Source organism: Diadema antillarum, unplaced genomic scaffold, assembly GCF_040938485.1.
Source record: "Diadema antillarum isolate AM-2024a unplaced genomic scaffold, OU_Dant_1.0 scf00000027, whole genome shotgun sequence".
In the NCBI taxonomy this organism is placed as follows: Eukaryota; Metazoa; Echinodermata; class Echinoidea; order Diadematoida; family Diadematidae; genus Diadema; species Diadema antillarum.
Window position 1 is genome coordinate 2,785,388 of NW_027270916.1, and position 16,964 is coordinate 2,802,351.

Sequence of the window (16,964 nt, forward strand, 5' to 3'; positions counted from 1 at the left end):
TGCTTTTTTCTCATACTTTGCAACGTTCACGGAGAAAACCTGTGAGAGAATGTGACACACATTTTGACACATTACATCACTGGAGGCTATTATGCCTAAACACAATCATTGTAAAAAAAAAAAAAAGGATGTTTCTTTTCTACATATTAATATCAATTACTTTTTGAAAGAGAGATAGCTCTTGATTGAAGTTTTAAGAATTACGTTCATGCCCCTTCCAGATCTCATTTATCTTTGTTGTGTTTTGCTTGTTTTAGAATTGTTCTGCTTATAGGGTCTGAATTTTCACATTTATTCATTTGTCAATGTGAAAGAGCAGGATTTTTCTACTGTCTCAGCGAGAACAGAATTGATAGAACACAACGAAAGTAACAGCAACCTAAAAGAAAATAACTACTGAGGGGATCACGCGCATACCGTGAATAGATATGCGAAGCCCGTACGTATTCGAAAAGGTCAAGTTCGTTTATGCATTCTTTCAAAACTGTTTCATGAGCCTATGAGTTCAAACTTGGTTATCTAACCTTGTTGATATCATAATTACATGAGTCATATATTCATGGTTTGAACAGAAAAAGGGAGAAGATCTAAAATATGAACGAAGTTCTGATGTCTAGTGTTTTGCATTGAATGTCATTGCACTTACCTTATAGTTTAGTTGTTGTCCTTTGTTAATGTTAAGCATCTTTTTCTTATCTGCAATATACGGAGATGGTATAGTATGTACATGCTAGTAAAATGATTAAATTTCTGCTGCATCTATGATTGTGTCTGAGATTGTATTCTGTTCAAGAACCTGTGCTATTAAAGATTTGATCATTGTTATATCTTAATATTGTTATTATGACAATTCTTTGCCTGACAAAGTACACCGTAAACCTTGTAATGATATGTAATTTATATTTCTTATGAGGAAGCACATTATGTATCTATTTATGCTGACAATCTTTTACATGAAGTATTTCACCTCACCTGTTAGTTTAATTCATTACAGTTTGATCTGTGTTTTATCATGGCAGCATTAGTGTGTGGAGCATCGGGGTTTTTCTTCATCATCTTGTAAATACATTTCTCAATACATGGAATGACGGTGGTTGCATATTATTTTCTTTCTAGACGGTCAGGACACTATTACAGGTACAGCATACGTTCATATTGAATAGCAAATATTAACCCTACGCCTTTTATCATGTTTAGAAAAGAATGGTCTGCACTTAATGTGTTCCCATATATAAAGAGAAAGGCAACAAAGAATGCTAATAACCATGTACTCAAAAAGTTAGTAACACGGATTTGTATACGCGGGACAAAGAAATATAAGATTACACCTTATTCACAATATGTTGGTTTTCCGTTCTTTGCGTGAAGACATTTTGACTTCAAAGATAAATGTTCACAAAATCTCACTGCAGTGTCTCTCATTTATGCCCTTCCCTACGAGTGTAGGATATATTGAAAATCCCTATTCATTCAATACTTTCCACACCCCGCGATCAATGGGTTAAAACTTGCTTCCGAAAGTTTTACTCAATATTGAAACAACCCACCCCTCCCCTCAAAAAACCCAACAAATTAACAAACAAACAAGAACATCAACGCAAAAAAAAAAAACAGCAGAAGTTTCTCCAAGTAGATTTGATTTTTGTTTTCGTTGAATTCGAGCACCTAGCAAAATTGTAAGACAGTTTTTTTAGAATGAGTTCCTGTAGTTATCATGTATATACATCAAATCTTAATCTTATTGTGCGTGTTTTCGGTGAGCCGAGACTTTCGTTTTACGCCGCTTCGTTGTTCACGGCTCCGGTTGGTTTTCAGTTGCTGTCTATGCGATGAGATACATACGTGACCCGTCACCATGGACGCCTGATAAATTCGTCAAACACAGATGTTATTATTCTGGTATTATCAAATCTTCCGAAATCTTAGCTTCAGCATGATATGAACTTTGTCTCACTTCATTTTCAACAACTAGAATTCAAGTTAACAGATAAAAATGGTTTGAAGAAGAAAAAAAAAAACCGTCTTTGAAGTGTAAGTGCAGTTAAGCAAGTTTAGAGATCGGACATTCAAGGCAGTATGAACGTATGTCATAAGCTCAACTGTAAGCTTACTCTACAGCATAGTAGAAGAGCTCCAAGTTTCTGGAGCTTGAAATCTAGACAAGAGATTTCAGTTTCAGGTTGTTGTTTTTTTCCAGTTTCAGTTTGATTTTGTTTCTGCATTTTCCCATGAAATCATACATGAATTAACCGTACATGTACTCTAGTACTTTGAACAAAAATGTACACAATAATCCTAACAGTCTAATGATCACGCTTATCATTAAATCATTTGAATAAATACAATTGAATAAAATAAAGTCAACGATGCACTTGCTTCCAGTATGATGAGAGAAATAAATAAATGCAGCCATATCAAGTAGGTCTAGATAGTGATGGTAGCCTCGGAAAAAAGAAAATGACAAAAAGAAACGTACACAGAAATTAGCAAATTGCCATTGAAACTTGTCTTGTACTAGCTTCATGGGATCATCAATATATGGAAGCAAGTGAGGTGAGAAAAGGCTTACATGAAATCACATTGATTTCATTTTCTTTCCTTTTTATGAGATGTGGAAAATAAAACTTGAAACTTGAACTTATTCAAATTTCAAAATGTGAAAGAATTGAGAATGTGTTATCTTTTTAATGCCAGCGACTTTTTTTAAAAAAAGAGAGTCAATGATGAAGGATAACAAGATAATTGACGCAGTGATCTCGCTATTGAAAGTCAAACGATGTCAGCATATCAACAGTAAGTTTGTTGTGTTGGTTGTCGATATTTACAATGTATAGTATGTCCCCCCCCCCAAGAAAAAAAATTACAACCGGATTTTCGCATTGATAACTGTCAATATGTTTTAAACTGTCTGCATACTGTTTCAGGGTCTTAAGATATAACATCTTACCTACATTTTGCAGAAAACCCCATTCAATTTCGTTAAGTGGTCACAGAGAAATGTGGATCGTTGTAAAGCAGGTCATGGGTCTGATTCTTCCAAGTTTAGCACTTGGATGCTCTTGGAACTGCATATTAATGTGTGAACACAATGGACAGAACTTGGAGGGAAGGGATTCCTGACATGCTCCACAAAAATCCTCATTTCTCTTTGACCAGTGAAGCAAATCGAATGGGGTTTTTCTGTAAAATGTGGGTAATAAGTTATAGTTTCACACTCTGAAAGTATATTTGGATTAATTCCCTCTTGTAAAGTTATTGGTGCGGAGGGTCCCGTTGTAATTATAATTGTAATTTTTCCGTGGACATAGGGTATAATTCCATCTTTGGTATGCATGATATGGATGGCGAAACCTTCTTACAGACAATTGATTTGTCAAATGCAAGAAAACAAAATAAACAGGTCAATGATAAAGACTTTTTAAAAAGAATTCATATTTTTCAGTTCTTTTTTTGTGTAAAGATATTTGTCTGAAATATTGCTTATTGCCATTGAAGTGTCAAGATTACTTGTTTGAAATGTGAAAAAGATATGAGCTAACTAGATCCTTAATGAACAATCCTTTAGTATTTCTCATTTCATGTGTTTGTCTATTTCCTTTTTCTGTACAGCAGCGCTAGCATGAACTCCCCTTAACATATCACAAGTGGTTACACGATGGACAAGAAACAGCATGATCTTTACAACTCTTTTAGTATTTTTCGCATTTGTTTTTTTTTCCTCACTGTCTTTTAGATAACACGCAGCTCTCAATAGTGTTTTTTTTTGTCTACGTGCATGATATCTATTTCATTTCAGATTTGTTTCAGGGGCGGATCCAGGAATTCCGAAAAGGAGGAGGGGAGGGCGCCAATGATATTTCTGGTGCCTATTTTTGCTACCACTACAATCGGCTGACAAGGGGGGGGGGGGGCGCCAGCGCCCCCTTTCATATCTTTTTATTTCTTTTGTTTAAAAAAAATGGGGGCGCCTGGGGCGCCCCTCTGGATCCCCTTATGTGTTCGTTTGCTTATACCTGGCTAATAATGCTTCGTAAGTAAGACACAAGTCAAAACCGAGGTGCGAAAATCAAATACTAAGGCGAGTTGTGCTCAGTTTCAAACACAAAACCAGAAACATGACTAATTGCATATCAAAACGAGACGTTTACATTTAACTGCAAACGTGTCATATCTCAGTAGCCGTGATTTTGTTGTTGTTCTTGTTATATTATACCGTAGGTAATTACGAATCAAATCAAAACTTGTAGATACGGGTATCATCGTGGTTGTTATACACATATCCATTGTCCAAAAAAAAAAATAGAATTGCGATGAGTGTAAACTTACACCAGTCAATTACACCAGTAAACACGAGATGTCTCTTTTTCTGTTGTGACACGTTCAATCTCCAGTGTTCCATACACAGGCACAATATGATGGTAGTCATGTGTAGAAATTGAATGTGTTTGAAATAAAGGTATCACCACGAGATAAAAGATAAAAGGATTCCCAATTGTCCATCTCTTTATTTGACAATGAAGTGAATTGGTATGTAGGTATATGGTGTTTTTATGAAGGGCCTACGTATGTATAATGTATAATTTTATCGTATATATACCTTGAAATTGCCCACGTACCTGATGGTTGCTGCATTGTTTGGTACACTACTAGTAGTAACAGGATATATATATATATATATATATATATATATATATATATATATATAATAACAATAATAATAATGATAATAATAATAGTGTATACTTTTATAGCGCAACAGTCCATCAAAAGATGCTCATGGCGCTTTTAGTCCTAAGGTTAGGAGAAGAAAGAAGAAAGAAAGAAAGAAGAAGAAGAAGAAGAAAAAGAAAAAAGAAATGAATTGTGTGACATCTTCACTTTTTTTTTGTTCCTACAACATATAAACAGATATGTTTTTAGGGATGTTTTAAATGATTCCACCGAGGATGACTGGCGAACAGTGACAGGGATATCTTTCCAAACTTTTGGTCCAATGTGGGAGAAAGAACGAGTTCCCATGAATGCTTAACCTTAGGTATCTGAAATGAAAAGGAAGTAGATGATCGAAGTCTGCGAGGAGGGTTATAACAATATAAAGAATTTTGGAGATACTCGGTGCAGTTGAGTGAACCACATGATACACAAGAAGAGCAATTTTGAAAATAATTCGCTTTTCAACAGGAAGCCAATGGAGAGAACGTAACACTGGCGTAATGTGAGCAGTTTTCCTACTATAGGTCAGTAATCTTGCGGCAGAGTAGACATATATATATATATATATATATATATATATATATATATATATATATATATATATATATATATATATATCTACCGAGATGAACTAAGGAGTAATTCGTCCTTCAAGCAAATTTTGTTGAAGTTTCTAACTCACAATATACGAGAGCATTCTTCCGATGCGCATTGCGGGCACTGCCCCCTCATACAATGCGTAGAAAGTACAGCCGTTTCTATAGGTTCAGTTATGATATTGTCCTTTTCTCAATTTAAGGCTTCGCTCTGAAACCCATTCTCCTCTCTGCATCGGCCCTATATCTCGTTTCAGCAAACTTTCACTGGGAGTTAAGATGTGGAATCATCATGACAAAAGGAAGGAATTCTGTATTTTATGAGCTAACTCAAGGAGTATTACATTACAGAGAATTATTTGAAAGTAGGCCCGACTGAAAAGAAAAACAAACAGATATGAAATGCGTCGAAACGCACACGGAATCCCCGTTAATGTCATTGTGCATGACATTGGTAAGAGCGAGAACATAGACTATCGTGATACCCTCAACACAGAATAAGATATGAATGATATAATCCTGCACATCAATGACGACTAGCGAGGCAAAATAAAACACGTTTAGAACCAATCCAATTATATATAGAAAAGGACGTGAAAGATTTAGTCAGCCCAATATTGTCGTCTTTATTTCCGGTTTGAGTGCAATATGATCAACCTACAGGTGGGGACGATGGGACATCATTCTCCCTGTGCATTCCACACGGCGCGCGTGAGATCGATTAACCCAACACCCAAATGAAGGCCTGATATGATTACGCAAGTCGTTTTCCAGAATGACTCTTTTGAACATGAAATGTGCAAGAAATTTGTTAAATACATAAAAATTCCCAATTATAGACTGCATGAAGTTATTGTATAATAAGGGATTCGCTTTTTTTAAGGAAAGCAGCCCCCTCTTCTCGATCACCAGATGACTGTGAGTATCTCTGATATAGCAAAGTGGTTGTTTCTCTCTCCTCTCTTCTTTTACACCTAAATTATCTGCATATTAACGTTATGGACATTTATTCATAGTTCATTTAATAAGCGCAAACAGAGGGAAACTGACCAGAAATGAATGTAATTAATTAGTGGAAAAATGAGCAAACAAATGAGATGCTATAGCTTCTGACCAATCGACCATTGAGAATTAAGGGTTTCTGCGAGGAGCACTGTACTATAGGGCTTTTTGCAGCTCAGTCGGTAGAGCACCGGGTTAGCATCCGGAGGTCTCGGGTTCGAATCCCGTATTCCCTATATAGTATAGGTATAGCGTGGCACATATCCCTTCTTGACCGCATTCTGATTTCGCTTTTGGGTTGTTTGTTTAATATTCATGGCACTATGAACAGAATGATGTGGAAGCATCTCGCACAAAGCAGAAAGAGTCTTTCACTTCTTCTTTTTTTTTTTGTGGTGGCGGGGGGGGGGGGAGGGGTGGGGGGACATTGTTAAGCTGTCACGACAGGCCCTGGCCATATAGAGTGGTTGTATGAGTTGGGTTGCAGGAACGAAATTTCTCAAGGACTTCAGCTCTTCTTTCAATTAAAGGGCAATTCCACACTTCGTTCAAGTGTCGTTATTTTTATAGTGAGTGGGGTGAGATCGACCAAACAGAATCACTGAGTTGTCATCAGAAAGGGACCTAAAATAAAAGAAAAGTTGAAGATATTTGACATTTTCCCCTATTTTCGCAAATTATTGATAGCTATATAGTCGCAAAAACAAATTCAAATTGGAAGAGGTAATAATATTGCTGAACTCTGCGCAAATCGTCAATAAGTTTGTTGTTTTGACATGAAATCAATAAGTCGTATCCGTCGAATCAAATGATTGCTGCCATGTAATAACCTGGTATCGATGACTTTGAGGGGTAAAGAGGCTGCAATAGTTAAATTATCGACCACAATATAATTTGATAATATTTGCTGTACAAACTAATGAAACATTGTTTGTCTCTTGTTGTTGTTTTGCATGTATTCGGTAAAAACATATACAATTTTAGAGATGCAAAACTTTCTTATCTGTTTACAGATTTTGATAAAAGCTGTATCATTCTGTTTGCCTGAAGTGGGTATTTTTTTTTTTTTTTTATCAAAGGTCGCTTGAACATTGTGTGGAATATGCAATATAATTTGATGCAACGATTCACGGGCTAATGTCTCTGTCATGACATGTGAAAAGTTTCCTAAAGTTTTTTGTTTGTTTGATAGATACTTTATTTTCTGCAAATCAATATACATAAGTTACATAATCATGAACATGTGGGAAACATACAAATTATATTTAACACAGACTTGCATAAACAACAATATTAAAGGAAATTAATGATATAATATGCAGTATGCATGTCTTTGCAGCAGGGATTACAATAACAATTGCAGTTAAGAAGCGATTATGCAGAGGGTTGCCATTGTTGGATAGCAGCAAACATTCTTATTTCATAAAGAAGAGGGGAACCGCATAAGCCATGTGTATTTACAATACACTACACGCAGTCTCATCAGTATTTCACTGGGAATTGGTAACGACAAAATAAACAATATTTGAGCTTTTTTAGTTTCTGTGCGAGCTGCCTCAATATCTTAAAAAGCAATATAAGGTGTTCGTCATTATTGCATTCATCGCAACCACAAAAAGCGTCCTTTTGAGAGAATCAGAAATCTAAATCTGATAATTAAAAAAAAATACACATACACACACGCACGTATGCACACACACACATACACACACAGATATATATATATATATATATATATATATATATATATATATATATATGTATATATATATATATATATATATATTTTATATATATATATATGTTATACATGTTGAATATATATATTTCTGTGTATACTATAATAGTATATCAAATGCATATTATGTTGTTATAGTCAATATTATTCTATCATTATTTCCTCAATGAATTAATCCATAGCGGGCTAAAAGTGTTTTATATGGCCCAACTGAGATGCTTACCATTTCCCTCTTATTCACCATTGCCCTCAGCTGCGCAAGTGCATTATTAATATTCTGACGCCCTATGTTTCAACCTGTTACTCTCCGAATGAAACAGGAAGCAACATGTCTTTTAAAGATTCAACAGCCGCCCTAGCTGTTTCGGAAACATTAAACAATCTCCATCAGACAGTGCTGAAAAGCAAGGTCGAGTTAAATCGTTAAAGTTTGAAATGTTGTCATGAACCATTCGGAGGAGGAGAGGGAAAATCATTCGTGGCTGTCCTTGAATTTGACATTTCATGTGAATTGGCATTCAGGATAAATGAAAAAAAAAAAACCCGAACGTTCCTCTAGAATAAACTCAATACGACACCAGCTGCTCCGGGTTATTGCAGGATCTGATTTACTTACAGAAATCTATTACCATAGCCATAAAGTCTGATGATACAGATCAGAGACGCATTAATCTATACATGTGACTGAATTATCAATCGTTTGGCAGTTGTGTCCTTGAATGCTCAATCAATAAATAATATTCCACTATGGTTACGGCGTTCAAGAAGACGCTCTTATACACGCAACCCCAGCATACAGGAGTACAGTTGTTATACCAGAAGCCTGTATGCCGTGGTCCAAAAATGGTTCTAGGGCAATACTCCCTGGACAATCACCCCAGACCCTTCCTCTGACCCTAACCCTAATCCTAATCCTAACCCTAACTCAAACTCTGTTATAACCTTAAACCCTAACCCTAATCCTAATCTTTACTCTAACCTTATCACTAAACAGTATTTAGCCGAGGGTAGTTGTCCTCGGGTGGTAATTGCCTGATACATCTAAAATATCAAAACGCCATTTCTTTCCGGATAATTGGATAATTACAAATACTAAAACGATCTTTTCATGTATTCTTATATTCGGAAAGAGAGGGAGAGAGAGAGAGAGAGAGATAATTGTGTTCACTTTCTGCTTTTTTTTTACCCTGTTGGACGCAAACTGACCTCTCAAGACGATGCAATACAGATTGAAAAAAAGGGGTTTAAACTCCCGCGCCAACAAGTGAAAACAATCAGTCAGTTTGACATGAGCATCGAGGGAAAATCATCGGTCCCTATCAATCACATAAACGTAGTGGAGAGCGAGCACCTGCGAATCAGTGTGCCTTCGAGGAACATAATATGCCTTGATTTGTTGTTCCGAGCGCAACTAGTGAAACTAATTTCGCCCCATAAACAAACTGACGTATTAACGTCGGAAAAGTTCAAGAAAAATATGAAACCAGCTGGATTCTCTTAGATTTGTAGGAGCTGCTTTTAGTTTATTACGTTTTATCTTACTAAGTTTTTGTTTTTTTAGGGAGGTGTTTGAAAAGCAGCAAAAACAAACCGAATACTTTGCCCAGTGCTTGATCTTTATACTTTTCTTCACGAAAACACGATTTCTGTAATAGGACAATGCTATTATGATAGTAATTATATCGATGTAGATTTATATTCATCCAGGTAGTATGATAAAAGCGCGTAATTAAATCTGTTCAACTGGACTTACTCGTGCAAATCACGGAGAAAACAGTTTCGTGACTCGTCCATGCAGGGATACCACCTCCTTGGTCCAAGTCACTATTAAAGGAATAAAGTGTTTTGGGAAGCCGTTGTGAGTGGCCGAACGTCAATAAATTCTCAGTGATTGTACGTAACCAACCTGATTCGCTTTGAAAGAAACGATATCGAATCTGGAGACTAATCAATCATCTCTGAATGATATTAAACTACCATTCGATCGTCGCTCCGGTCTATGATGTATTCGTTATTTCGTAGATTCGTCATAACATAACAGAATATATATATATATATATATATATATATATATATATATATATATATATATACATGTTTATATATATATATATATATATATATATATATATATATATATGTGTGTGTGTGTGTGTGTGTGTGTGTGTGTGTGTTACATTTATGTCTGAACATATCATTTAAAATGTATGAGTATACTCACGGTGTCCGGCAAATGTCGTATTTAATTTTTAATGAATAACCTGTGGAATCAGAAGGTTCTCTCTTTTCTCCCTCTCATCTTCCTGCCTATCATATCCCTCGTTATAAAATTAATCGTACATATATTTTGCATATACTCTGTTACTTGTACTTCTCTCAAATTGTTTGATAATATGAAATAGCAATGTATATTATTTTCTATTTGATGGAAATAGTATGATTGAATTTGATGGAAATAGTATGATTGAATTTGATTTGATTGAATTAAATTAAATTCAACTTGAATATACATGATTTAGTATATACAATATAGACAAACAGACAGACAGAGAAAAAGAATATATAGAATGGATAGAAATGGATACAAAAATTAATTCCCAAGTCCATCCTCACTTTTGCAATCTTATCAAATTAGAAAGGCAATGATTCAAGGTGTTTAACGTTAATCTTCGGGGAGCGGTTTTTATCTTTAAGACTGAATGTGTTGTTGACTTGCATAAAATAATACTAGGCGTGTCTAAATCCAAGAGTGGTTCACTGATCATAGTATAAACGTGTATTCTAACATAGAGAAAAGGCCTGAAAATTCAATCCAGCATGATAAAACTGCTTTGTCATTGATTCGTCCCTAAAAACATCAAAAGTATGATGTATCTCGCTTTTTATGTTTGAAACTTATGTTCGTATTTCTTTACTTTCATCAACATTGTGCACATATGTTATTGATTATGGTGAGATGGAGAAAAATAGTAATAATAATAATAAGTCACGTGACCTGGTATAATCGGAAGGGAAATATGATTTGACTTCTGCACATTTCTTTTTTTTCACAGATTGACATTACAAAAAAAAAATCTTCCAAGTACAATATGCATTCGAATACCCATTATACAGTATGCGTAAGTTGTAGTCATTCACGATAAATTTGAAAATCGTTAATTATTCCATGAAATTTTACGATCAAATGCAGGAGCGAGAGCTTGATTATGATCTTAACAGAAAGCATAATAATTACAGTCAACTTACTATACTGCAAATCATTTGATACTGAATTCGGAGGGGGGGGGGGGTAGTGAATGGAATAAGCATCAGCGCAAGGGTGAGTTAGGGTGCGCGTATGGATGTGCAGTCTTCTAAGAGAGGATTCGGTTATGATTGTGTGTGTGCAAGAGTGTGCACGTGTAAGCTTGTTTGTGTTATTCAAGCCAGATCAATCCACGAGTTTGTATAAGAAACAACAACAAAATTCAAAGGGTGAGAACTCTGGATTAGATAGTATCTACGGCATTGCGAATTTATTGACAGCATCTTACTTAAATTCAGATGATGGTCCAAAAAACAAATTAATACACATTGTAAACCTACATATACCTTGGTAGTTGCTCAGATAGTCAATGCATTAATTGCTCCAATATTGTGTCTCTTTGTATAGCATAAGAAAATGCAGTCACAAATGATTAGATAAAAAATGATAGAAAGCTCACAGGAAATTGTAGTACTGACATGAATTATTCTATAACTTATACATTGTAAAAGCGGATTAGTAATGGCACCCGAGTACTAACCCCCTCCCCTACACGTTGGCATCGGTGTTTGTAATTTATATATATATATGTAACACGGGTATGTTGGAGAACATATAGTCGCTCTAGTCTGAGTTCAAGTTCCCTCCTTGGTAAACTCTTTTGTTTCCTGATAAAAGGCCACCAGGCGACCACCTTAGCACCCGGCGCTTGTTTGGTAAACAAATCCCATTCTTACCTGAGAGCTGAATGAACATCATCTGGCGTGGGTCAGCACAAGTTCTTCACTTTGCAGAACTGTGTTGATCAAGCCAGATGTGTTCTCCCCCTGCTCTCTATACAGGTAAGAATTATTCTACTTCATATGCTCTTGCTGTCTCTGTATGTTTCACATATTGATATGTCATTAATAAGTATGTCGTGGTTTGATAATCACAGGATTACCAAATTATAGATACGGTTGAGAATTTGTTTTATCAAGTTATAATATATGAAGTTGCGATTTGCAGTTAACTTCTGGTCGCTTTCCTGCAATAGTATTTTATTCCAGTTGTTGAGAACAACCAATGAGATATATACATGTACATCATTCTCGCTTTTCTATACAGACTTGATATATTCCGAAGTTAAGGGTTAATTTGTAGTTACCTTTAATTAATTTGCATTTGGTAACTGGCTCAGTTGCAAAATACTGTGGCGGTAATCATATATTGCTAAGTAAGGCGTTAGCGGTTATGATAACGCTGTAATATCATCGACAACTTAATTTATTTATATGTCGGTGGATATTTCATTTGATATGCCCTTCGCAGTATTCAATGTATATATAGTGTTAAAATCTGAGTACATGTAGGTGGGGACGTGCCCCATGCTGCCGTATATAATGTATAGCTTTTCGTTTAACCCAGAATTTATATTGCATGTGAAGGAACTCATGGCTTTTCGTAGAAGGTAGCATTAGCCTGTGTGTGTGTGTGTGTGTGTGTGTGTGTGTGTGTGTGCGTGTCTGTGTGTGTGACTGCTTGTGTGTGTCTGTGTGTGTGTGTGTGTGCGTATGTGTTATCTGTGCCCCGGTTAGTCACTAACATATAGAAGAGGTAGTTGATTTGATATAGAGTAGGACGCTAGTTTTCCTGCTCAGGCCCATTTATACCGTTGAAGTAAGTTTTGTACACAAGGCATTGACAGGGTGTACATTTGTATGCTATAGTACGATAAGTGAATGGGGTCTGCGCTAGTAGACTGTGCCGGCTGACCACGGCTTTTTAAGACCGCACTGCGGCGGAGGGCCATTGTCAAGTTTCTTTACTTCTGTGGGGGCCGGAAAGATGTGCTGGTAGCTCTTTTGTTTCAAAGTCTTAATGGGGGAAGTCTCTCCACCATCTCCTTTTCTCTAGGCCTGGAAGAGACGAAAAGAAGAGCTAACTTTTTGTAGTACATGTACGGTGCATACGCTGGTTAAAGCTCCCTTTGTACACTATGTTGGCTTTTTATACGCTGGGGAGCCAAGCGTCTTCTCGCCATAGCTTTTATTTTAGTTTATGAGTTTACAAAGTGCTTAATCCATGACAGGGTTCTGCATCGGGGCTTTTTACCAATGTACAGTATTCGGTTGAGTGTAGCTGAGAGCGTGTGTGTCATGTATATATGGAGAGATAAGTTAAGTCAATGTGTACAGAAATGAAGTTTGAGTTAATGAGAAATAGTAAATGTAATAGGACATCTGGTGATAGAGCAACATGTAGTTAATAGTACTAAGGGGTATAGTTTGGATAATGTGTTGTATGTAATAATTATGTCAGTGTACATAATGTATGTGAAAATTGTGATTGTTGCGTTTTTGTAAATTGAAAGTATTATGTATCATGTTGAATGTGAATAAAGACTTTGCAGAACTGTGTTGATCAAGCCAGATGTGTTCTCCCCCTGCTCTCTATACAGGTGTCATATCTCGCGAGGTTAGGGACCCGTTCTTGCATCGTCACCCCCCCCCCCCTTCTTCTTCTTTTTGTTGAGTGAACGCCCCCTGCATTCCCCTACCCACAAGCAGGCTACGACTATACACACAGGAAAGCAAGTGCGCTGTTAGCTGTCGCGCTTGCAGCGAAACACGGGCGTTACATATATATATATATATATATATATATATATATATATATATATATAAACGAAAAGTAAACAGTGTAATGACAATATCGCACCTCTCAAAATTGGAATGCATTAAAGATCATTGTAATAACCTTCATATGGGTAATATTTTTGCCACCATATGCCCCAACCATACGATAACTACCAGTGCTAAATCATTACAGCAATAAAAACGTTTGACGCGAGGAAAAGAATTGTACTTCTGTTGTTAGTGTCCGAAGAAGATATTTATGAAAGATTTGCGTGTAGGCGACGAGGACACTTGGAGAAGTAATGACATCACACAAATTTACGCAAATAAACAGTAAAACATAAGAGTAAGCAGTTCTGAGAATTCACCCGTCGCCTCTCGTAAGTATACTTGTTCTTGGACCTCAACCGAACAACTTAAGCGTCATTTTGTTCGCCTGAGGGGTCAAACCGGAAGTCAAGCCTTCCCAGCAGACTTTGGCTCCTGAAGTCTCGAGGCGATTCGATCGTTGTTGGTGGGGGTGAGCTTAGGGTTCTTGGACAAAGTATGGAACAGAGAACAGAATGACGAGAGAGAGAGAGAGAGAGAGGGAAGGAGGAATGGAGAGGGAAAGACCATATGCGTCATCAACTCTTCACTATTTCTTAGACATTGAAAGAGAGGCGAGAAAAAAAAATAATGCACGCAGTTTCGTACAAGGTTTATTGTCATTCACTCGTATTTTTCTGCGTTTTTTGTTTTCGTCCTTCTCATCCCTACGGGCAAATATGGATTGTACAGAGGCGACTGACTCAACGCAAGCTGAAATAAACCAGGAAGTGCCTCTAGAAAAGTCCCATTAATGTTTGTGACCATGTCTTTGAAGACAATCGTCCGTATTTTTGCCATGACGGGAGACAATAGCGCGCCAAAATGCCCTCACACTCCCGGTCAAGTCAGCAGGTCACGTGGCCATGAGTCAGTCGAGAGTGTTTAATCACGTGATCGGTTTTTCACGATTCTGTCGATCAATGGCGTCTCACTTTTCTCCGCCATTCCTCTCTCGATTGCTGGCCCTCCAAAATCTATTGATTCGATGACGCTTGTGTGCATTTAAAGGGTAAAAATGAAAACTTACTAGATTCTTAGACTTCGATCGAGGACTGTGCAAGACTCTCCCATTATATGTCGTTTCTTGTGTTATCACGATACAACCATTGGCAGAATCATGATTGGTTATCTCATACAATATGTATGTTTCCTTTCTTTTTTGTTCTTCTGCGTTCACAGGTTAAAACCTCTAATCCATTGAACTTTTACATTTCCAAGCTGGCTGTGTTTCCTTTCTGGATAACAGATGGAAAGATGAAAACACCAGTGGGCTGAGAGTTGACGGTTGAGGGGGTATTTCAAGATGCTAGAGGCGGAAGGCAGGAGGCGGGGGGGGGGGGGGGGGGCTTCAAACTCTCTCTTCGTATAGCTCTGTTGCAGATGTAAACCTTTACTCTACGCTTATTTTAATCTTGTAATTGACACATTCACCAAACTTCTTGCACCTTCGAAAGAAAATATGCTTTTATGCAAACGGGCACAAACATTCGCAGAACGTGTATGAATGTAATCATACTAATGAAGGACTGAGAGACAAATTGAATTGAAACTCAAGAACAAAATGTCTTTCCTTTTGAAAACTTAAACCGGATGCTGACCAACATTATAATTATCAATTCGAACTGCACGGCTTCCAAATTTGTAATTGAGAACGATACAACAAACGTTATGTGCAAAATAAAATCATTCGATACATGAATTCATTCGATTCATTCTCATCATTTCCCCCACTTATTTACGGAAGGAGGGAGAAAACAGCGGCTTTGGATTACCGGTCAGTGAACGACAGATCAATGCTGAGTATGTAAATTTCGATACGGATGTTCTCTCTCTCTCTCTCTCTCTCAAAATACAAACATAGGCCTATGCAACAATAACAACTACAACAAACCACTGAGGATGATATCACGTGGTGGTCGGTTTGTCGAATTCCGATGATCATTTGATTATTTTTCGCGCTTCGAGGCGATATTGGCCTGTATCCCCAAGCCGCCAATTTTGACACAATCAGAGCAGATATTTTGAAATGTCTCTTCAAATTTGCGGTGGTACCACACCGGTTGTCACCACTCGACAGGGGGTATTACGTGTCAGGGGAGCTGCTGAAAAGGAAGGTATAATATCGAGCGATTTAAACCATGAACGAATAATCTCACGACACAATTTGATATACTCACCGCCTTGTATTGCTGCGATAATGAGAACAGCACTTTCTGAAGCAAATCTCGTTTGATTTTCTACGGAGAGCAGTGACCATGCATAACTAGCGTATTTGAGTGTTCATTGTGTAATATTAATCACGTGGCGTCACACTTTCTCCACCGTTTAAATTGTGAGTTGCTTTCTGCCACGGATACCATTGTTCTGCAGACACCACTCTTAAAAAAAAACAGCAGCAAACAAACACACACGCACACACACACAACGGAGAGTTTTTCTTGCTGTTGTAGACAAACAGTGTGGCATATTGTTGACAGAAAATCCTCCTATTTACTCGCAGGGTTGTTTTTTTCAACAAGAATCTCAAGAAGTTCTTTTTTTTTATGTTTTCGTCATTATGATGTGAATTAGTACTATATATATTGTATTATTAAAATCCATTGACCAGCATTGTATCGGAAACAATTAAGCTTTGTAGGAAAGATTATTATTTTCACGATGACTATCATAATTATAGTTATCATTATCCTCATTACAGAAGGATAATGATAATGATAATAATAATAATAATAATAATGATAATAATAATGATAATGATAATGATAATGATAATAATAATAATAATAATAACAATGATAATAATAATAATAATAAAAGTAATGATAGTAAAAATACTAATAATAAGGATAATAACAATTTGATATCATTTTCATTATTGTCATTATCAGATTATTATTGTTATCATTATTATTATTATCATTATTACTATTACTATAACTATTGCTATTACTATTACTATTATC